The sequence below is a fragment of the Aquarana catesbeiana genome, linkage group LG06 (assembly GCF_042186555.1).
Source record: "Aquarana catesbeiana isolate 2022-GZ linkage group LG06, ASM4218655v1, whole genome shotgun sequence".
Classification (NCBI taxonomy): Eukaryota; Metazoa; Chordata; class Amphibia; order Anura; family Ranidae; genus Aquarana; species Aquarana catesbeiana.
The window spans coordinates 264,982,170-265,005,764 of NC_133329.1; the positions used below are offsets into that span (position 1 = coordinate 264,982,170).

A 23,595-nucleotide genomic window follows, 5' to 3' on the forward strand; every position below is an offset into this window, starting at 1 on the left:
TGTGAGCCTGAGGACCGCTCGGGGAGCCCCACAAAGCAGATTTTGCAACGTCGGAGGCGGTTCTCCATAACGTCCTGCTTGGAGAGGATGGCGTTCAGCTGGTGTTGCAGCCGTTCGGTGGTGACTTGGAGCAGATGTAGGCCATCCTCCACGTGGCCGACTCAGCGTTTGGACTCAGTGACCCTTTCCCGCATCCTGTGGATGTCCTGCCTGATCAGGGAGATGTCAACCTTCACCTCTTCAATCTTGGAGGTGAGGGTGGATTGACACAGGGCGATGGCCTCCAGTACTCTGGCGGTGTCTCCAGAGGCTGGATCGTTTTCCTCCGGGAGCGGGGCGACGCCATCTTCCTCCCCTATTTATCGAGTTTGGCGATGGCGCCGGATCTCTTAGGTGGAGAAATGTCAGCGTGGGGTCAGGTGGATGGTATGAGGCTTCTGGTGTCTTTTTGCGGGAAGGATAACCCCCAGGATCGAAGAAAAGGATGTTGCTCGAGCGGAGCTCTCACACTGCACACCTTACTCCATGCAGCTCCAGACCACGCCCCTAGTGCCTGCCATTTAATGAAAACACATGTTGGTACATGAAATTGTCTAGTGACCATGGGCTCAATTATCCGATCTGCTATCTACGAATGATTAAATAGCACAGGAGCCAACTTTAAGAAACCAGAATCTGTGCTCATTACTCCTTATTTACATTTAAATGCAATAGATCAGAGGTCCTCAGACTTTCTAAACAAAAGGTCAGTTTCCTGCCCTTCATACCTTAGGGTGCCAGACTGTGGCCAGTGGGAGTAAAAAATGCCCCAGGTTTAGTGAGCAATGGGAGTACAAAATTACATAATCCTCCCCTATAAAACCAGAGGTGTTAACGGCCCAAGGTTGGTATCATTGGGAGGAATAGTGGCCCATGTTTGGTATTAGTAAGAGGAATCATGGCCCATGGCTGGTATTAATGGAAGGAATGGTGGCTCATGGTTGGGATCAGTGGGAGGAATAGTGGCTCATGGTTGGTATCAGTGTAAGGAATAGTGGCCCATGGTTGGCATCAGGAGGAGGAATAGTGCCCCACCACAGTTCCCAAAGGTCTGGTTAAAAGTAAGCAAAGGGCCACAGTTTGGGCACCACTGCAATAGACATTGTGAGAAAACACACAGGTGAAAGAATTTATTTTATTTCAAAAGTATATTATATACAGTATGCATGATGTAAAAACATGTAGTTATACAACTATGTATTGTAAGAGTAAGTTAACGATTTACATATAAATACAGTAAATACAATAAAAAATACAGTTTCCAGCATCTCAGCAACGCACAATATTGTGTCATTGAGGCCAATAAAGGATAAGTGTAATTTTACAAGCTTTAGAAGGCCTAGTCTCTAGTCTTATATAGTTTAGTTTCTTTGAAAATCAGTTATATGCAAGCCTGCTCACCGCCATTAGGCTGCAAAGAGACTTCTGCTGTATGCGTGAAAGCAGTGGTCTCTCTGCAGTGGTCAGACACCCTCTCCTGAATCAGAGCTAATTAGTGGAGCTCATGCTGAATGTCCTAACCCAGTAGGATGGGGGTGTCAGACCGATGTTTTCACACAAGCAGCAGCAGTCCATCTGTACAGCCTGATGGAGGGGGAACAATATAATCCATATAGATAAAAGGTCATTCAGTAAATCTAAGTACATATGCAAATATAAATGATTTATAAAAATATTAGATGTGATACTTCTGTATAAAACTAATACAACAAATATATACAAACACAACACTTCATACAAGGAATGACTTATTAGACAGTAAAAAGTCCCATGTAAAGAATTGATATTCTTTTCAATATAGAATTATGAAGGGGAAAGGGGGTATTACACGGTCAGATCCAAATACCCTTCACAAGACCACGAGGAAAGAGACGGCAGGACTGTGGCTGCACCATAAAGGCCGGGGGAAAGAGCTGAAAGAAGATTACATGCATCTCCTGATGGTCCAGTTGCTGGTTCATATTTGAATTTTGCATTTTTCACGTTTCTAAAATGCAAATGAGTAAAGAAAAAAAAAAAAAACATGAGCGGATCACACACACAATCACTATGTGATAAAAAACAAGCACAATTTAGAATACATTTTTAGATTTACATAGCTATAGCCCTAGAGCAACCACTTAAAGTGGTTGTAAACCCTTTAAAAAAAAACAAAAAAAAAAAAAAAACCCTGCAAGACAAAGTCATAATGAGCTAGTATGCATAGCATACTAGCTCATTATGAATTACTTACCTGAGATTGAAGCCCCCACAGAGCATGCGCGTGGGAGCCGCTGCTAACAGCAGAGTACAACTGAAGCAACGGCACATATGTGTGCCGTTGCTTCAGTTTGCTTAAGTGCGCATGTGCCGATGGCGTCGGCACATGCAAATACGGGGATATCTCCTAAACCGTGCAGGTTCAGGAGATATCCAGTGTAGCTACAGGTAAGCCTAATTATAGGCTTGCCTGTAGTATAAAGTGGTTGTAAAGGGTTTACAACCACTATAAGGACCGAGCCTTTTTTTGACACTTGTTGTTTGCAAGTTAACCACATGCTGACTGGGCCATAGCCAAAAGACGGCTGCAGCACAGTCGGCTTATTCTGGGTGGGCGTCCATGGACGTCCTCCCAGAATCCTGCTCTCGCGCACCCCATGAGGGACCAGAGGACCCGGCGCATCACGGTAAACGGCCGCTAATCGCGGCCATTTACCATGTGATCGCTCTGTCAAATGACGGAGCGATCACATGTAAACAAACCTTCCTCTCTCCCCTCTGTGTACCGATCGGTACAGTGTGAGAGGAGAGGGGAGAGATCGAATGGCAGCACCATGGATAAATGGACAACTTTGTGTTAAAAAAAAAAAAAAATCCTTTTTAACCACTTCCCACCCGCCGGCCGTCATATGACACCCTTGACTTTGTGCTGGGATATCTGAATGATGCCTGCAGTTACAGGCATCATTCAGATATCAGCTTTTTCACCCTGCGATTCCCTACACTATAAGAATGATCATACCGGCTGTTCCACTGCTTGATAGTTCTTACGGGAGGCGAGAGGACCCCCTCCGGTGCTTCTACCGACTCACCGCTACGATCGAAGCCAGGATCGTTTTTTAAATTTTTTTTATTTCAGGCTTCCCAGCCTAGAGGTGAGATGTGGGGTCTTATTGACCCCATATCTCACTGTAAAGAGGACCTGTCATGCCATATTCCTTTTACAAGGGATGTTTACATTCTTTGTAATAGGAATAAAAGTGATCAAAATTTTTTTTTTTTTTTTTTTTCAGAAAAAAAGCGTCAAACTAAAATAAAAAAAAAAAAGTAAAATGAACAATAACAAAAAAAAAAAAAAAAAAACATGAAAAAAAAAAAAAAATTTAAAGCGCCCCTGTCCGTGTGCTCGCATGCAGAAGCGAATGCATACGTAAGTCCCGCACACATATGAAAACGGTGTTCAAACCACACATGTGAGGTATCGCTGCGAATGTTAGAGTGAGAGAAATAATTTTGGCCCTAGACACGTTCGAAAACAGAGTTAGGTACCTGGTAACTCTTTTTCTAAGAAGTCTTCCAGGGCAGCATCCGAGAGATAGGCTCCTCCTCCCTAAAACAGGAAACACATTAGTCCACCATTATAAATTTCACACTCTTACCTGTGTGCCTCAGTTATGTTAAAGCACCGAAGGAATTCCCTGTAAGCTGCAAGCTCCCCCTCTGTACCTGGTTTTTGTTGTTTCAAGGGTGGGAACTAGTGCTGCCCTGGAAGACTTCTTAGAAAAAGAGTTACCAGGTACCTAACTCTGTTTTCTCGAATCGTCTTCCAGGGCAGCATCCGAGAGGATATATCAAGCAATACTTACTAGGGTGGGGTTAGAGACTGGAGCACTTTACGACCAAATGCTTGGTCTTGGTCAGGCAGCTGGTCTATGCGGTAGTGCTTAGCGAAAGTACTGAAGCTCGACCATGTCGCTGCCCTGCAGATCTGCTCCGGAGTTGCCCCTGCTTTCTCTGCGGCCGAGGTTGCCCAGGCTCTAGTTGAGTGCGCTCTGATTTCACTAGGTGGAGTGAGATTCTGTGCCTTATAGGTAATCTGTATGGCCATCCTTATCCATCTGCTGATGGTGCTTTTTGAAGCTTGTTTCCCTCTGTTGATTCCTGCATAGAGGATGAAGAGGGAGGTCGTTCTACGCCATTCTTTTGTTCTTTCGAGATACGCTATGAGCGTGTTCCTTACATCAAGTTTGCTGTAAATGTTTCTTTTCCTACTATCCATGGTTGTTGGAAGTGAGGGTATGACGATGTTTTGGGTTCTGTGAAATGTAGAAGAGACCTTGGGTAGAAAGGCCGGATCTGGAGAGAGAATTATCTTGTCCAGATGTATTAGACAGTATGGTTCTATTGAAGATAGAGCTTGGATCTCACTCACTCTTCTGGCGGATACTAAGGCCAGAAGGAGCGCAGTTTTTAACGTGAGGTTTTTGTCTGAGCTGTCCTCGATAGGTTCAAACGGAGGGGAAAGAAAGCCCTTAAGTACTGTGCCCATGTCCCAGGTGGGAGTTTTGTACAATTTGGCTGGTTTGGATCTTTTAAGAGCTATGAGGAATCGTCTTATCAGCGGGTCTTCCGCTAGTCTAGTATCCATGACCGAGGAAAGTGCTGCAACTTGTACTTTCAGGGTACTTGGTGATATGTTTTTGTCTGCACCATCTTGTAGGAAGTCCAAAACTATTGGAATTATCCCACCGTTGGAGATTGGTCTGTCTTCGTACCAAGAAACAAATTTTTTCCTTATTTTCTCATAGATGGCTCTCGTTACCAGCTTTCTGCTGTTTAAGATGGTGTTGATTACTCTGTCTGACAGGCCTTTGTTCTGGAGTTTTACCCTCTCAGTAACCAAGCCGAGAGCTTCAAGATTTTGTGGTTTGGATGGTTGACTGGGCCTTGTGACAGTAGATCCGGGCGGTCCGTCAGTGTCAGCTGAGGTTGTATGCTGAGATTTTTTAAAATGACTGAACCATGCTCTCTGGGGCCAGTGTGGTGCTATTAGTATTACTGTTGTTTTCTCTGCCTTGATTTTTTGGATTACTTTTGGGATTATGGCAGTTGGAGGGAATGCATAGCACAGATGCCATTTCCAGTTTTGGTTGAAAGCATCCACCCCGCTGTTGCCATCTGTAGGGTCCAGGGAGAAAAATAATCGGAGATTTTGCGTTCGCCCTGGAAGCAAATAGGTCTACTCCGGGTATTCCCCACTTCTGGGTGATTTGAGTGAAGGTTGTTTGGTTTAGCGACCATTCCGTGTGTTTTATCGTTTTCCGGCTCAGGAAATCTGCCACTGTATTGTCTGTTCCTTTTAGATGAATACCGGATATCGATCTTATGTTCACTTCTGTCCACAGTAGGATAGATTGTGTCAGTCTCATCAGTTTTTGGGATTTTGTGCCCCCTTGTCTGTTTAGGTATGCGACTGTCGTTGCGTTGTCTGATTGTATCTTTACATCCTTCCCCTGTAATGCTGGCTTGAAGGTTTTTAGCGCTTCCCCCACAGCTTTCAGCTCTCTCAAGTTTGAGGAGGCTTGTGCCCATTTGGGTGTCCATTTCCCTTGCGAGAACCGCCCTTCCATGTGGGCTCCCCATCCTAGGGCGCTTGCATCGGTGGTGATGCTGACTGGATTGACTTGAGCCCATCTGCGCCCCTCGATGACCCGAAGTGGGTTGAGCCACCGGTAGAGTGTTTGTTTGACTGTGGCGGGGACGGGAATGGATTTTTCTAGGGATGCTTGCCTGCCATCCCATTGGGACAGAATGTAGTTCTGTAAGGGTCGCATGTGAATTTGTGCCCAGGTGATGGCTGGAATGGAAGACGTCATCAGTCCTAGTACGGACATTCCGTGCCTGATCGTTGTGGAATGGTTCCTTAGCAGGGACGTAATTGCTTGTGTCATTTTTACGTCTTTTTCCTTTGTTAGGAAAATTTTTGACAGTCTGGAGTCCAGCACGTATCCCAGGTACACTACTCTCTGGCTTGGGATCATTTGCGATTTCTCTGCGTTTATTAACCATCCCAGGTTTTGCAGATAGATCATACTCTTGCGCAGGTTGTTTTCTAGGATTGCTGCTGAGTCCGCAAAGAACAGGAGGTCGTCTAAGTATGGTATTATTCCAATACCCTCCTGTCTTAGACCTTTTAGCGCTTCCGCCATTATTTTTGAGAATATTCTTGGAGCTGAGGAGATTCCGAAGGGGAGAGCTGTGTACTGTAGGTGCAGCGTAGCTGCTGGCCCCTGGATTGCGAACCTTAGAAACTTTTGGTGATCCTTCCTTATGGGGACATGTAGGTAGGCATCCTGCAAGTCTAGTGTTGCCATGAATGTCTCCTGCGGTAGGATGTTCCTGATTGAATAGATAGATTCCATTCTGAATCTCTTGTATCTTATTCCTCGGTTGAGTGGTTTGAGGTTTAGTATCAGCCTTAGTTTGCCTGATGGTTTTCTTTTTGCGAAGATGTGTGAGTAGAAGCCCTTTTGTTCCTCCTCTTGGGGAACGTGACAAATCACCTTCTGATCTAATAGTTTCTGTAGGGATTCTAGAAACACCTTTGCTTGGTTGCTGTCCTTGGGTAGCATGGTCGCTAAGTATTTGGTTGGGGGCGGTTGGAGAATTCTATTGCGTAACCGTCCGCTATGGTGCGCAGTATGAATTTGTTTTCTGTTATCTCCTCCCATTGGTGGGAGAAAGCCGCCAATCTGCCCCCCACCTGAAGGCAGTCATTGTTTTTTGTTCTTTTGGGTATTAGGCTTGAGGATGAATTCACCTTTGCCTTTCTTGTTTTGTTGACCCCAGTGCTTTTTTGCCCCTGGCTTATTGAATTTCTTGAAATGCCGAAAGGGCGCCTTCCCTTGTCTCTTCTTGGTTTGAGGGAACCCCTTATTTTTTGCTGCGGTCCTATCCAGAACTGTTTCTAGTTCGGGACCAAACAGTAGGTCTCCAGTGAATGGTATGCCACATAAACGGTTCTTGGAAGGTGCATCCCCCCCCCAGGATTTTAACCACAGGGCTCTGCGGGCCGAGTTTAGTAGTGCCGTGGTCCTAGAGGATATTCTGACAGTTTCTGCTGAAGCATCTGCCAAGAAAGCTGCCGCTCTAGTTAGTGTGGGGATGGTTTTAATTAGTTCCTCCCTGGGTGTGTCGTTCTCCAATAGATCTTGCAGCTGGGTTAGCCAGATTAGCAAGGTTCGGGCTGTGCAGGTGGAAGCAATAGCCGGATTTAGGTTTGCCGCCCCTGCTTCCCATGCCCTTTTCAGGAGAGCTTCTATTTTCTTGTCCATGGGGTCGCTAAGGGTACCTGCGTCATCAAAAGCCAAGTCCGATTTGTTCGTGATTTTTGCCAGAGAGGCATCCACCTTGGGGCATTTAGCCCAGGTTTTGGTGTCTGCTTCCGCAAACGGGTATCTGCGTTTGATTGTGGCGGCCCCTGTGATTCTTTTGCCACCATTTTGTCTGAGCATTTCTGAGACAGGGGCTTTTTCCAATCTGGGGAAAGCCTGTGGCTGCATGAGGCACATGTTTTGCCTTTAGCCTTCCTTTCCTCAGGGGTCTTTGCCTGCAAGCGAGCATAGAGAACAAAAAAACCCCGTGAGTTTAGGTGGTCAAAGGAACTGCCTGTAGATAGGCAGTAAAGAGGTTAAGACAGAGATAATTCAAGAATATTCTGGCTTACCTTGGAGCTGTCCTGATTTGCAGGATCTGCAGGGCAGGGTGGGGAAGCGTCAGACATGATCAGCCACCAGGATCCTCTGCTTAGAGGCCTTTTTATCTGCTTCCTGCATAAGCTCCGGCCCCGCCCCCGGCTGACCCCGTGCAGGTTGGTGGACACACCTGCACATGCCGCTGTATTGTAGAGTAACTGTGCTGGTAGTGAAGGGTAGCATTGAACAAATTTGCTATTTGTATTCTGTTTTCTCTTTTTTTTTTTTTTTTTTTAAACTTCCCGCCCCTAGGTGTCCCTGCTGTATCTCCGCAGTAGATAGACTATGGGAAAATGGCCGCCAACCCGGAAGCGGAACTTCCTCGGCGCCATCTTGGTACACCCCCGACTTCCTGTAGCAGCCTGTGGCGGTGAGGACGCTGCTGCGCCGCCCGGAGAGCGGCGGATTCGTTTGGGGGGACAGCCGCAGCCACCAGGGACCTAATTTAGAGGGTGCAAAACCCTCCCTGCTAGACCCTCTGCTGCTGAGGTTTTCGGCAGCGGTCGGCGGCGGCGCGGGGGGGGCGCCCATCTATGCATGTATCCATCCCCCCTGGCGGGCTCCAGATTCTGCGGAAAGCCAGAGGGGGGTGCTTGCGGAAGCATACACAGGCCTAAACAGCGGCATGGGGTGGGGATGACAGAGTCCTCCTGCAGCCTGGGGGGATGATTGCAGACCCCTCAGTAGGGGCGAAATCTCAGGCTTTGAGCAATGTTGCCCAGTGCTGCGCCTGCTCGCCCTCCCAAAGCCCCTTGGGCTGTATGGGATGCTGGCAGGGGGTCTCCTGCAACAAGCACAGAGACAGGTGAAAATAAAATAACAAACGTTCTTGCAGCTCCTGTGGGTCCGGAGGAAACACAAACAACTGAGGCACACAGGTAAGAGTGTGAAATTTATAATGGTGGACTAATGTGTTTCCTGTTTTAGGGAGGAGGAGCCTATCTCTCGGATGCTGCCCTGGAAGACGATTCGAGAAAAATTGCTGTGCAAATCCCGTGCGAGATAAAAAGTTGCAACAACTGCCATTGTATTCTTTAGGGTCTTTGCTAAAAAAACATATATAATGTTTTGGGGTTCTATGTAATTTTCTAGCAAATAAATGATGATTTTTACATGTAGGAGAGAAATGTCAGACTTGGCCTGGGTGCTCCAAAACGCCTGAAGGTGCTCCCCTGCATGTTGGGCCTCTGTATGTGGCCACGCTGTGTAAAAGTCTCGCATGTGGTATCACCATACTCGGGAGTAATAGCAGAATGTGTTTTGGGGTTTAATTTGTGGTATGCATATGCTGTGTGTGAGAAATAACCTGCTAATATGACAATTTTGTGGGAAAAAAAAATAATCTTGATTTGGCAAAGAATTGTGGGAAAAAATGACAACTTCAAAAAAAAAACTCACCACGCATCTTTCTAAATACCTTGGAATGTCTTCTTTCTAAAAAGGGGTCATTTGGGAGGTATTTGTAATGTTCTGGCATGTTAGGGTCTCAAGGAATTAGATAGGCTGTCAGTACTTCAGGTGTGATCAATTTTCAGATATTGGCACCATAGCTTTTGGACTCTATAACTTTCACAAATACCAAATAATATACACCAATTTGTACTTATTTTTACCAAAGATATGTAGCAGTATAAATTTTGGCCAAAATTTACAAAGAAATATTACTAATTTGCTAAATTTTATAACAGAAAAAAAAGAAAAAAATCATTTTTTTACCGAATTTCAGTCTTTTTTCTTTTATAGCGCAAAAAATAAAAAATCCAACGGTGATTAAATACCACCAAAAGAAATCTCTATTTGTGTGAAAAAAAGGAAAAAAATTTCATATGGGTACAGTGTTGTATGACTGAGTAACTGTCATTCAAAATGTGAGAGCACCGAAAGCTGAAAATTGGTCTGGTTAGGAAGGGGGTTTAAGTGCCCAGTGGTCAAGTGGTTAAAATCTGTTTTTTTTTTTTGCTAGAAAATTACTTAGAACTCACAGACATTAAATATATATTTTTTTCTAACACCCTAGAGAAAAAAATGGCGGTCGTTCCAATACTTTCTGTCACACCATACTACCAGCGGTCTTACAAGCGCACTTTTTTTGGAATGATTATTTCAGATTTTTGCATCTCAAAGCGGTACAATTATTTTGCATAGAAATTTGGCGTTTTATATTGTAGGCCTGAAATTCTTAGCAATAACACACATAGATCTGTCCACCAAGAGTCTAGTAGATATCCCAGATATGATGAAGTTTGAAACACAAAATCATAAATTATAATGTAATAAACATAAATAATTAAAAAAATAATAATATACTGTAATAATAATAATAAAATACATTTCCCCACGATTCACGATTGCTCAATTCTGCAAGTGTTCTAATTTACTATCGCTGTATTCTAGCTGGTCTAAAGCCACTTTTGACGTAAAGGGACACTTTTTGGTTGCTATGGACAATCTCAAGTTTCCAGGCAGAAAGAACAGTATATATAATATAAAACTTCATGCAGGGCATTGGACAAAGCATTGGGGACAAAAGGGATGGGAAATGATTTCATACAGTACTGTAATCTGTAAGATTACAGTGATCTGTAAGATTACAGATTGTACTGTAAGATTACAGTGTACTGTATGTGTTATGATTTTTACATTTTTTTGAGTTTGCTGCCAGGATTCGCCCCCGTGTGTCGCGACGCTCGTAGGGAACAGAGCCCGGCACACAGAGGCTTCGAGTGGAGGACACAGCCCGCAGACACCGTGGGGGGACATCGCAGGATCCTGGGGACAAGGTAAGTAACCTGCACCAGGATCCTGAGATGTAATCCCGAGTGTGGCTCGGGGTTACCGCTAATGGTGCAGAAATTTAACCCCGAGCCACACTCGGGAATACCATCAGGGAGGCTACGAGCTATGTGCTATGAGCTATTTGACGTTGCTTCCGCCCTCCCATGCTATGGAGCCAAGCGGGGGCCATCTTCCCCTCAGTAGGCAGCCAGGCATCCACGGGAAAGGACGCGACCGTCTCCGCCGCTACCGGCGGGTCCAGCAAGTGGTGGAGACGACTGCCACCAATAAAAATGATCTCGCGGAGAGTACGCTACGGAGACCACTTTTATCCTCCTAAAGAGAAACGCACAGCGTTTCTTTTCTTTTTTTTTTTACCACTTCAGCGAACACTGTCAAAAGGCTAATTCAGCTTAACGGGGACTTCCCTGTGGCATTCCCCGTGACGTCAGAGGGGGACGGGGTCACCCGTTACGTAATGGGTGACCCCTCTGACGTCACGGGGAATGCCACAGGGAAGTCCCCGTCATGTCCCCGTGCGTCAACCTTCAGAAGACGAGAAGCGTCACACAGCGGGAGCCTCCCATCCAATCATGGATGCGGAGCGGCTCGAGAAGATGTGAAGAAGAAAAGAAGAAGAAAAGAAGAAGAAAAGAAGAAGAAAAGAAGAAGAAAAGAAGAAGAAAAGAAGATGATGAAGATAAGAAGAAAAGACGATGGAGAAGAAAAGACGATGGAGAAGAAAAGACGATGGAGAAGAAAAGACGATGGAGAAGAAAAGACGATGGAGAAGAAAAGACGATGGAGAAGAAAAGACGATGGAGAATAAGATGAAGAGAGGAGGAAGATGCCAGACGAGAACACCGGAGAAAGAAGCAGAGGATCGGAGGAAGAAGAAGATGGAGGAAGAAACCGAAGGAAGATAGAAGAAAGAAGATGGAAAAAAGAAGAGTTTAAATAAAGGAATGGTCAAAAACTGTCTCTTGTCATTTTTAACATTTTTCTTGTGAAATGGTAGGGTATCCGCTTACCATTTCACACGGGGGGACGGGATCTGGGGGTCCCTTTGTTAAAGGGGGCTTACAGATTCCGATAAGCCCCCCTGCCCGCAGACCCCCACAACCACCGGCCAAGGGTTGTGGGGATGAGGCCCTTGTCCTCATCAACATGTGGACAAGGTGCTTTAGGGGGGACCCCAAAGCACCCTCCCAATGTTGAGGGCATGTGGCCTGGTACGGTTCAGGAGAGGGGGTGCTCTATCGTCCCCCCCTCTTTTCCTGCGGCCTGCCAGGTTGCGTGCTCGGATAAGGGTTTGGTATGGATTTTTGGGGGGACCCCACGCTAATTTTTTAAAAAATTTTGGCGCGGGGTTCCCCTTAAAATCCATACCAGACCTGAAGGGCCTGGTATTGAATTTAGGGGGACCCCCACGCCAGTTTTTTTTTTAATTTTGGTTCGGGGTTCCCCTGTGGGGAAATCCCATGTAGTTTTTATCAATTAACTTTTATGTGTATTGTCGGACCGGCAATTCATTAATAGCCGCAAGTAGTTTTAAATGACTTTTTTCCTTTGAAATGTCATTTTGCTGTCAGACTGTTCTAAACACGGGAAACATGCGCCCCTTTACAGGTATACTATAGACACCCCCCAGGTACGAAATTTAAAGAAATATTACACTTTTATTGTTTGACTTTAAGCATCATTAAAATCACTGCTCCAGAAAAAACAGCCATTTTTAAAACTTTTTTTTGCATTGATACATGTCCCCTGCGGCAGGACCCGGGTCCCCAAACACTTTTTAGGACAATACCATGCAAATTAGCCTTTAAAATGAGCACTTTTGATTTTGAACGTTCGAGTCCCATAAACTTCAATGGGGTTCTAACGTTCGTGCAAAGTTTTGGTCTGTTCGCAAGTTCTGATGCGAACCGAACCGGGGGTGTTCGGCTCATCCTTACACTAGAATAAGAGGCAAGTTTAAGTCCTCCAGTGGAGACACTTGTTCTGGTGACAACTGAGATGGGAATTTCATATACTTTGTAGAAATTTCCTCTCACTTCCTGCTGCATCTCTAAACCAGGAAATGAAGTGAAATCCCCCCCAATGGGGCACATGCACTTGGAGCAAAAGTAGTTGCTGGTGACAGAAAACTGATTCCATGTTTCAGCCTCCCAGGGTACATGAGAGGGTGAAAATTAAAACCCTATGGGTAACATTGCATCACTTCAGAAATCAGGACAAACTGATTAGGAGAACATAGAGGCTTGTTCACTCTAGAGCAGTGTTCTCCAAACTGCAGCCCAGGGGCCAGATGTGGCCCTTTGCTTGCTTTTACCTGGCCCTTTATCCCCCCCACTGTAAGCAATCAATGATGGGGCACTAGTCCTCCCATTGATACCAATGATGGGGCACTAGTCCTCCCATTGATACCAATGATGGGGCACTATTCAATTCCTTCCAATGATACCACCGATGGGCTACTAATAATCCCATTGATACCAATGATGGAGCACTATTCCTCCCATTGATACCAATGATGGAGCACTATCCCTCCCACTGATACCAATGAGGGTGCATTATTACTCCCCCTAATACCAATCACAGGGAATGGTTTATCCCCACTGACGCCAAGACATTTTCTACTCCCATTATCCACATTGTCCGGCCCTCCTAAAGTTTGAAGGACAGTAAACTGGCCCTTTGTTTAGAAAGTTTGGAGACCCCTGCTCTAGAGGTAAGGACTGCTGCTTATCTGAAAAGCAATCCTCCCTCAGATCACTTTTCAGAGGCATTTGACAAGTGGTGAAGAGGTCATATCTCATCTCCTGTTTTGCTCCCCTAAATGTCACACCACCACTAACCATGTGCAATGCATGCGGTTGCAGGCTGGCCCCGTTCACTTGAATGGGTCACATTTGCGAGGCGTTATGGATCGTTTTCATGGCAGCCACAGGGGGTATGATTCCTGCCACGGTCATAAAGCAAAAGATAGAGGTCACGGCATGTGTACGCCCTGACTGTTACCTCTTCCGGTAAAGAAGGGGGAGTGGTAAAAAAACATGGCTTAACCATCCACCCCTCCATCCACAGTAGTGAATGAGCCCCTAAACAATTGAACAAACCACAATACAAGAGCAAGAATATAGTGAGAAGATGCCAAGTACTTACAATTGTGGCTCTTGGCTAGATTTCACCATCTTTTCTAACATCTGGGAAGAGAAGACCATGAGGGTAGTGTTCTTCGGAATGTAGGAGTGCTCTCTGTATGCTACAATAAAATAATAAAACACAACATGAGAAGCATTCACAGATCAGGAAAAACATTGTAGCTGCAGTGGCATCACTGGTGGGGGGGGGGGCACTCATATGTTAAAGGACATTGTTATCACTTCAAGGTAACACCACATAACAAACAACATAAACATTTTCTGGTACAATAGCAGTAAGGGCTCGTCTACACTTGCGGTAAGGACTGCTGCACCTCTGAAAAGCAATCCATGTTCAGGTGTTTGTCAGGCAGTGAGGAAGTGATATGTTTCTTACTGCCTGTTTTTACCCCTAAATGCCATGCTACCACACAGCAACCACATGCACCACACGCGGTTGCAGCGCAGCCCCCTTACTTAAATGAGTTGAATTCAGGGGGAGCAATTCCTGCCACAGCCCCCACCCTCCACAAACACCAGCAGGTGGGTAATCTTTTGATTAGCCACAATACATATGCCTCATTCAAAGTCCCGACCTCTTCCTTATGTACCCGATTAGGGATGGAGATGCGTCTCAATCAAAGTCCCCAAAAAAAAACCTTGTGCAATGTATTAGGGATGGAGGTGTATTGAGTGGTTTTCTGTTGGGTCATGACCCTAAGACCCCTTTCACACTAGAGGCATTTTTCAGGCGCTTTAGTGCTAAAAATAGCGCCTGTAAAGCGCATGAAAAAAGCCTTAGCTGCAATCCCAGTGTGAAAGCCCGAGTGCTTTCACACTGGGGCGCTGCGCTGGCAGGGCATCACTAAAAGTCCTGCATGCAGCTTCTTTGCAGCGCTGTAGGAGCGGTGAATACACCGCTCCTACAGCGCCCCTGCCCATTGAAATGTTGCAGCGACATTTTTAACCCTTTTTCACCCATTAGCGGGGCGGTTTTAATCCCCCGCTAGTGGGCGAAAAAAGGGTTCTTTGGTGGCGCTGCCCATTGATTTCTACGGGCAGGGGCGCTTTAGGAGCAGTGTATTCACCGAATATCACCGCTAAAAATAGCGGCGCTTTACCGCCGACGCCCAGGTGCTTTGGGTGTGAAAGAGCTCTTATTGTCCTCATACCAATCATGATTGACCTCCATTACGGGCCGTCTGATTCTAGAGCCCTCTTTCCTACCATCGTTCTAGGAATTTTTTTAGACATCCTGCGGTTTGTGTTCATACACGCAGTGCCTGATTGCTGGACTGGTTTTTGCCTCATTCCTCCGGGAGCTGCGATGCTTTCTCGGCGCCTCTCCCCTGTTCCTCCCACCCGCCTTTTCATTGGATGCAGGTGGGTGTGTTCCGCCTTAGCATCGGCGACACGCTGCCGCTCATGCAGTTGACGCCTCGGGGCCATCTACCGATGCATGCTGGTGTTGCCATCACAGCTGACAATGGGAGGGACATCTGGAGTTCAATGAGCGGTTGTCTGCCCTGACTCTGGCGTCCGCCATGTACGTCATGCCTGCGTGAGGCTGGGTGGGGTCCGTTTGTTATGCCGGGAGCATTTAAAACACTTTTTCCTCATTCACAGCTAGTCCTCTGGCTGGTACACATCCTGTGCATTCTGCACTTCACACGGCTGGTTTCTACTCTCTACTTTCTACTCTCACGTCAGCAGTATTAGGTAACCATTACCATTATTACCACACTTATTTTATATGTGGTTTTGGATTCCACTATTCCCAGGGGATTTTTGCTGCCTCATACATTAGCTGTATTCACCATCTGGTTGGGCCCCCTGATAGATAGATAAATAAATATTAACAACTGTATCCATGCCCACCAATGCAGCCTACCTGTGCATGGTGAGGAGAGGAACAGAAGAGCTGGGTGGTCAGAGCGCAGCGCGGGGAACACAGCGATAACAGCTTTCATTTCAATTGGCATGTTCCCACCTCACAACGTCATATACAGCCCCGCCCCCTGGCCGGGGAACTTTGATTTACAGATCACCCGTCACTGGGACTGGATGGGTGATCTGTCTATCAAAGTCCCGGGACCAGGAGGAGGGGGTTGTATCTGACAGCGAGCGTCGGGGAACACGGCTATTGAAATGAAAGCGGTTATCGCTGTGTTCCCCTCGCTGCGCTCTGACCACCTGGGCGTCTCTCTCTCTCTCTTCCCCTCCATGATCGCTGGGAGAAGGACTCCCATTCCAAACAGGCTGCCGGCTCGCCCCCCGCTCCCAGGCAGCCCTTCCTTGCCAGCCCTCAAAATCCACTCGCAAAATGCGAGCAGGCGAGTGGATTTTTTGAGGGCTGATATATATATATAATTTATTTTTTTTGCACTTTTTTAGCATCTATATTTCTTATCGATCCACGGAACGGAGCCCACTTGTCCCATTGTTCCAGAAACTTTGGTGCACACATGCTCCCTGTGCCTCCATCGGACCCTGTAACCACAGATTCCGGACCAGGCATTCTCCATGGCCCACGTGCTCTGGCAGTGTCTTCTCCACACTAAGCAGATATGTGAGTCTTGCAGGGATGGTTATCCTTACTTTCCCTGTATTTATTACCATTTTTTTCAGTTTTGGTTTATGAATGGTCTACTTTGACATATTTACATTTCTTGGTAGATGTATCATGCATCCACCCCTGAAGATTGGATACATTCCATGAAACGTGGCGGACTTACCCTAATTCATACATACCTACATGATCTTTGGATTCAGGCACTACCTTTGACTACAATTGCTATATTACAGTGATTTTAACCATTGAGGGCATTGCTTTTTTATATTTTTTTTATGGTTTTTAACATGCAAATTACTTTGATACATCATTTGTAATTATATATATGCACGTACTGTTTGTTATGTATCTACTCCATCATGGCAAATAAATACTAATATATGCTTTTACATTGACTCCTTTGATTAGCAACTATATAAAAGGATAGATGGATTTCCAAATTTTTTACAAAATAAATATGTGAAAAGAGTGGTGTACATTTGTATTCACCCCCCCTGAGTCGATACTTTGTAGAGCCACCTTTCACTGTAATTACAGCTGCAAGTCTTTTTGGGGATGTCTCTACCAGATTTGCACATCTAGAGAGTGACATGTTTGTCCATTCTTCTTTGCAAAATAGCTCAAGCTCTGTCAGATTGGATGGAGAGTATCTGTGAAAAGCAATTTACTGTAAGCCTTGCCACAGATTCTCAATTGGATTTAGGTCTGGACCATTCTAACACAAGCTTTGATCTAAACTATTCCATTGTAGCTCTGGCTGTATGTTTAGGGTCGCTGTCCTGCTTGAAAGTGAACCTCTGCCCCAGTCTCGGGTCTTTTGCAGATTGTAACAGGTTTTCCTCGAAGATTGCCCTGTATTTGCCTCCATACATCTTCCCATCAACTCTGACCAGCTTCCCTGCACCTGCTGAAGAAAAGCATCCCCACAGCATGATGCTGCCACCACCATGTTTCACAGTGGGGATGGTGTGTTCAGGGTGATGTGCAGTGTTAGTTTTCCCCCAACACATAGCATTTTGCTTTTAGGCACCTTCTTCCACATGTTTGCTGTGTCCCTCACATGGCTTCTTGCAAACTGCAAACGGGACTTCTTATGGCTTTTTTTCAACAACTGCTTTCTTCTTGCCACTCTTCCATAAAGGCCAGATTTGTGGAGTGCACAACTAATAGTTGTCCTGTGGACAGATTCTCCCACCTGAGCTGTGGATCTCTGCAGCTCCTCCAGAGTTACCATGGGCCTCTTGGCTGCTTCTCTGATTAATGCTCTTCTTGCCCAGCCTGTCAATTTAGGTGGACGGCCATGTCTTTGTAGGTTTGCAGTTGTGCCATACGGTTTCCCTTTTTTAGATGATGGATTGAACAGTGCTCCGCAAGATGTTCAAAGCTTGGGGTATTTTTTTTTTTTTTTTTATAACCTAACCCTGCTCTAAACTTCTCCACAACTTTATCCCTGACCTGTCTGGTGTGTTCCTTGGCCTTCATGATGCTGTTTATTCACCAAGTTTCTCTAACAAACCTCTGAAGGCTTCACAGAATATCTGTATTTATACGGAGATTAAATTAAATTACACACAGGTGGACCCTATATACTAATTAGGTGACTTCTGAAGGCAATGGGTTCCAGTAGATTTTAGTTAGGGGTATCAGAGTAAAGGGGGCTGAATAGAAATTCACTCCACACACTTCACATATTTGTAAAAAAAAATTGAAAAATAATTTTCCTTCCACTTCACAATTATGTGCCACTTTGTGTTGGTCTATCACAAAAAAAATCGCAATAAAGTACATTTATGTTTTTGCTTGTAACATGACAAAATGTGGAAAATTTCAAAGGGGTGTGAATACTTTTGCAAGGCACGGTACCTTTACTAATAACATTGTATTTTATTATTTAAAGGATTTGATAGGTGCATTTACTTCCTATAGCCACAGCCTGGCATATGAAGCGGCACAGAGTACACAATACAGGCTACAGCAGAGCTGTCCACCCACCACTGAGAGGAAGAAGGAAACCTCCCTGGAAGAGCCATAGATATTATTATTAGAGCTGTCCTTAGATAAGCGGAATGAACAGTCATGATATAAGCTGGGATTATTAGACCTCGGTAGTTCCAGGCTCATAACTCCAGGTAAACAGCTAAATACACCTTTGAAATACATATCTTGGGGCTGTTTACAAGGGATGGGCTCAGGCGCATTCCGATCCTAGTCTGAACTCAACAGAACAATCCTGCCAGGAAGCGGTTGTCTGTCCATGACCAATCATAAGCAGTTGAGGCATTTCCTGACCCTCTGCTGCACCTATACACGCCCCTTGTGTACATGTGGCTGAGGGGTGGGCAATGCCTCGGCTGATTATGATTGGCCATGGACAGACAACCGCTTCCTGCCAGGATTGCTGTGGTGGGTTCAGACTACGATCCAAACATGCTTGAGCCCATCTCTACCATTTACCTGTTTGCTCACACTTTTCCAGTATCCTCATGCGCATCAGGAGTGGGAAAAGTTTTTTTTTTTTTTTTTTCAATTTGGTGGTGGGTCATAGTAATAAAAAAAATATTCAGCCAATAAAAAGTAGATTTTTCCTTTTATGAATAATAAAAAAAAAATAAGGGCATTTTCCTGGCCCTACAAAGGGGTATAAACAACGAATAATGCACACATATGTGGCACATCAGGAGAAGGATTTTTATTTTTTGAGTGGGTCATGCTAATGGCATACAATTAAATACATTTAAAAAAAAAATTAATCAAAAAAAAAAAGTTTAATTTTTTTTGGGCTATTTTACTTTTAATAAAAATCAGTAGATATCTATTAACCACCAAATAAAAAGCCAGTTGGTTCTGATAAAAAAAACAATATGTAATTCACCTGGGGTGCCTCAAGATTTTGCATTCTTTTAAAGGGTACCATGACTAAAAAGAAAGGTCTAGAAATACTGGAAAAGGGAGAGAGACGGTCATTATCCATGAAGCTCATTAAATACTAAAGACAAATAGACTGTGCACTTTGCAAGTGCAGTTGCTCCGATCGTTCCCGAGAGAGACAGAGCGGCGGTGTGCCTATGTAAACAAGGCAGACCGCCGTTCTGCTAGTAGGGGAGACAGAAATCCTGTGTTTCTGCTAAGCAGGAACACAAATCTCTTCTTACAGCCAAAGCACCCCCCACACAGTTAGAAAGCACCCCCTAGGAGCACATTTAACCCTTTGATTGCCCCTGGTGTTAACCCCTTCTTTGCCAGTGTCATTAGTACAGTGCATATTTTTAGCACTGATCACTGTATTGGTGTCACTGGTCCCCAAAAAGTGTCACTTAGTGTAAGATTTGTTTGCTACAATGTCGCAGTCCCACTAAAAATAAAAATTCCATAAAAATATCCTAAAGTTTTTAGACACTAAACCAATCAATATACGCTCACTGGGATTTTTTTTTTACCAAAAATATGTAGCAGAATACATATTGGCCCAAACTGATGAAAACATTTGATTTTTTTAAAAATTTTAGTGGGTGTGTTTTATAGCAGAATGTAAAAGTCTTTGTTTTTTTTCAAAATGGTCAGTTCCTTTTTTTTTTTTTTTTAAATAGCGCAAAAAATAAAAAACGACAGACGTGATCAAATACCACCAAAAGAAAGCTCTATTTGTGAGAAAAAATAGACAACAATTTTATTTGCGTACAGCGTCGCACGACCGCGCAATTGTCTGTTAAAATAATGCAGTGCCAGCAGGATTGCTGTGGTGGGTTCAGACTAAGATTTGAAGTGCATCAAGCTGTCACAAAGCTTGAGTACCAAAAGTGATATCCACTACAGATCTGTACCTGTGGGGAACTGAACACGCAGCAAACGGAACCCTGACAAAGACAAGCTGTACAGATAGGTGGCAACCCCCCCAATTAAGGCTAGCTGGTAAGTGTGCTGCAAATATTTTTGTTATTTTGTAATACACCAAGTGCACCTTACTGTAAAGGCTAGTTATAGATTGGGGTGGTTGCCACTTATCTGCACAGCTTTTCGGCTGCATTGTGTGTGGGGACACATTGGATGCTTTCAGCTGTCATTGCGCTTTTGCTGGGTGTCCAACGTGTCCCTGAATCTTTAAATGAGTGGCGCCCCCTCTAGGCAAACCTGCCCTTAATGTATCCCCTGCTATATGTGCTTCAACTTGGGAGACTCTGAAAAGTATACAGTTAGGAACACAGTATACAGAGGAGCCTTGGCGAGGCATTGTGGCTTTCACATAGATTTGCAAATGTGTACAACTAAACCCTCTGTCTTTACCATAGCAGCCAGCAAAAAAAAAAAAATAAATAAACAAATTAGCCCCATCCAACTGTGTAAGTGTACTGGGAAGTTATTTGTCGTTTTGTAACCTGACAAAGACTGACGAGAACAGGAAAGCTCTTTAGTACAAGTCCTAAAACAAAGGCCCCTCCAAAAATATGAATCCATGAGTCAAAGTGAGGCCAGCTTAACTGCTTTATGACCGCCTACCGCACATATACTGCAGCAGGGCGGCCGCTCTGGATCATGTACCTAGTATGTTACCTGCACACCCCCCGCCTCCCCGGCTGTGCTGCAATTGGCTGCAGCACAAACCAATCAGCAGCTGCCAGCCGCTGATTGGTCACAGACACCCAACGATCGGCTCTGGACATTACCGAAAACAACCCTGTGTAGGTAAACACACACGACTCTCCTCTGACAGCAGCAAAGTGCTGTTTTCTTTTCTGCTGGAAGTAAAAAAATAAATAAATAAAAAACAAACACACACACAGTAACACATGTTGGCCACACATTTAACCCCTTGAACCCCGAATCAATATACACTTATTGTGATTTTTTACTAAAAATATGTAGCAGAATACATTTTGCCCTAAATTGGTGAAGAAATTAGATTTTACATTTTTTTATTGGATGTTTTATAGCAGAAATAAAAAATATTGTTTTTTTGCAAAATGGTTGGTCTTATTTTGTTAATAGTGCAAAAGAGAAAAACCGCAGTGATGATCAAATACCACCAAAATAAAGCTCTATTTGCGAGGGGGGGGAGGGGGGCGACGACATACATTTTATTTGGGTACAGTGTCGCACAACCATGCAATTGTCAGTTAACCGCTTGGCATCCGCGCTATAGCCGAATGACGGCTACAGCGCGGACCTACATTCCCGGGAGGACGTCATATGACGTCCTCCCCTGTGCACGCTCCCTGCGCGCGCCCTGCAGGGCGCGCGCCGGGCGCGTTGTGATCACCGAGTCACTGAGACTCGGCTGATCACCGATCTGTGTAAGGGGCCGGTCCCGGCCCCTTACCATGTGATCAGCTGTCAGCCAATGACAGCTGATCACATGATGTAAACAAAAGATCGGTAATCGGTTTTTTTTTTTACTCACGCTGACAGCGCGAGTAGAAAAAAAAGCCGATCACCGGATCGGATGTGAGGGACATCGGTCCCCAAGTGGAAGAGGCACATCTGCCTCATCAGTGCCCAATAAAAGTGCCACCTAATAGTGCCCACAGTGCCACCTAACAGTGCCCACAGTGCCACCTAACAGTGCCCACAGTGCCACCTAACAGTGCCCACAAGTACCACCTATCAGTGCCCACAAGTACCACCTATCAGTGCCCACAAGTACCACCTATCAATGCCCACCTGTAGTGCCAATCAGTGCCACCTGCCAGTGCTGCCCATCACTGCCACCCATCAGTGCCCATCACTGCCACCCATCAGTGCCCATTACTGCCGCCTATCAGTGCCCATCACTGCCGCCTCATCAGCGTACATCAATGAAGGAGAAAAATTACCCGTTTAAAATTTTTTAAAACAAAATATAAAAAAATAAACTTTTTTTTTTAAAAAAATTCAGTTTTTTACATTTTTTTAATAAAAAGTAAAAACCGCAGAGGTGATCAAATACCACCAAAAGAAAGCTCTATTTGTGGTGAAAAAATGATAAAAATTTCATTTGGGTACAGTGTTGTATGACCGCGCAATTGTCATTCAAAGTGCGTCAGCGCCGAAAGCTGAAAATTGGTCTGGATAGGAGGGGGGTTTAAGTGCCCGGTAAGCAAGTGGTTAAAGTAAACGCAGTGCCATGTCACAAAAAATGGCCTGGTCATGAGGGGGTAAATCTTCTGGAGTTGTTAAAAAGTATTCTTCACATTCAAGAATTAAGTGGAAACCCCTCCACTTGAGGTCTCATGTGGGTCTCTCAGTTTGGACCCCCTGCTGATCCAGCTCAGAGACTTATGAATTTTTTTCCAAGGCACAACTCCGGCTCAGAAATCTAAGACCCCTTTCACACTGGGGTGTTGCGGGCGTTGGCATTAAAGCACTGCGCGTTTTAGCAGCACTTTACCGCTGTTATAGCGACGTGCTTTTAACCCCCCAAAAGGGGTTAAAAGTGACCACTTAGCGCTGCTTTCAAAGCGGCGCCCATTCATTTCAATGGGCAGAGGAGCGCTGTATACACCGCTCCAAAGATGCTGCTTGCAGGACTTTTTTTTCCTGTCCTGCAAGCACACCGCCCCAGTTTGAAAGCACTCGGGCTTTTACACTGGGGCTGCAGAATGGTCAGTTTTCAGGCACTATTTTGAGCGCAAAAACATCTGTAAAGCGCCTCAGTGTGAAAGGGGTCTAATGGTAACGGATTTCTAAGCCAGAGCGGAATCTCCAAACAACACTATTTTGTTCTGCCTCTGACACTACAAAATAACAGGTCTCTCCAGTCATACCACCCAGTTTGTATTAGCCCATAAGTGGATGGATTTTCCTCATCTAACCCAAAGTTTGTGTTGGTCTGAACAGAACTATGTTGAATGGCATGAAGTGTGAGCTGCTACTCCATTTTAAACAAGTGCTAAAGATGGACATAGCAGCGCAGGAGTTTTTTTTTTTTTTTTTTTTTAACATTTTTTAGGTTTGTGTGTGAAGTTGTAAGACACACGTAACATAAACATAGAATACAGACTAGAACATTTTCAACTTACCAGTCTAAGGCCATTTATTGAAACAATGAAGTCAAAGAAAGGTTCAAGCCCAGCTCTGTGTTCAGGAGAGTTCTCTTGTACCTGTTGAGAGAAGCGGAGTCTGTTTAGTCATCGATTTGGATAGATTTTCGATTTATCATCACAGTAAATCTGAACTGTACTGTGTAGGATGTGAGAGCTGTTGGTGCTTTGACTTGAAACCAACAGATTTAGGAGTTATGGAGCAAATATAGTGGCTGCCGCTGTCAATCGTTCCTTCAGGGCTCCCAGTGTACTCATTGCCCGGCTATAATGCTGATCCTCGGGCATCACAACTTTGTAAAGTTACCGACACAAAA

At 44.9% G+C, this 23,595-nt stretch overlaps 1 long non-coding RNA gene across 1 annotated transcript; it reads right to left on the reverse strand.

The window, feature by feature from the left end:
- Positions 1–1,217: 1,217 nt before the first annotated feature.
- On the reverse strand, positions 1,218–23,595 carry LOC141147729 (uncharacterized). The gene is made up of 3 exons (XR_012245123.1): positions 23,258–23,595; positions 13,716–13,815; positions 1,218–2,026 (listed from the first exon to the last, which is right to left on the reverse strand). It is a non-coding gene; the product is annotated as an uncharacterized lncRNA (long non-coding RNA).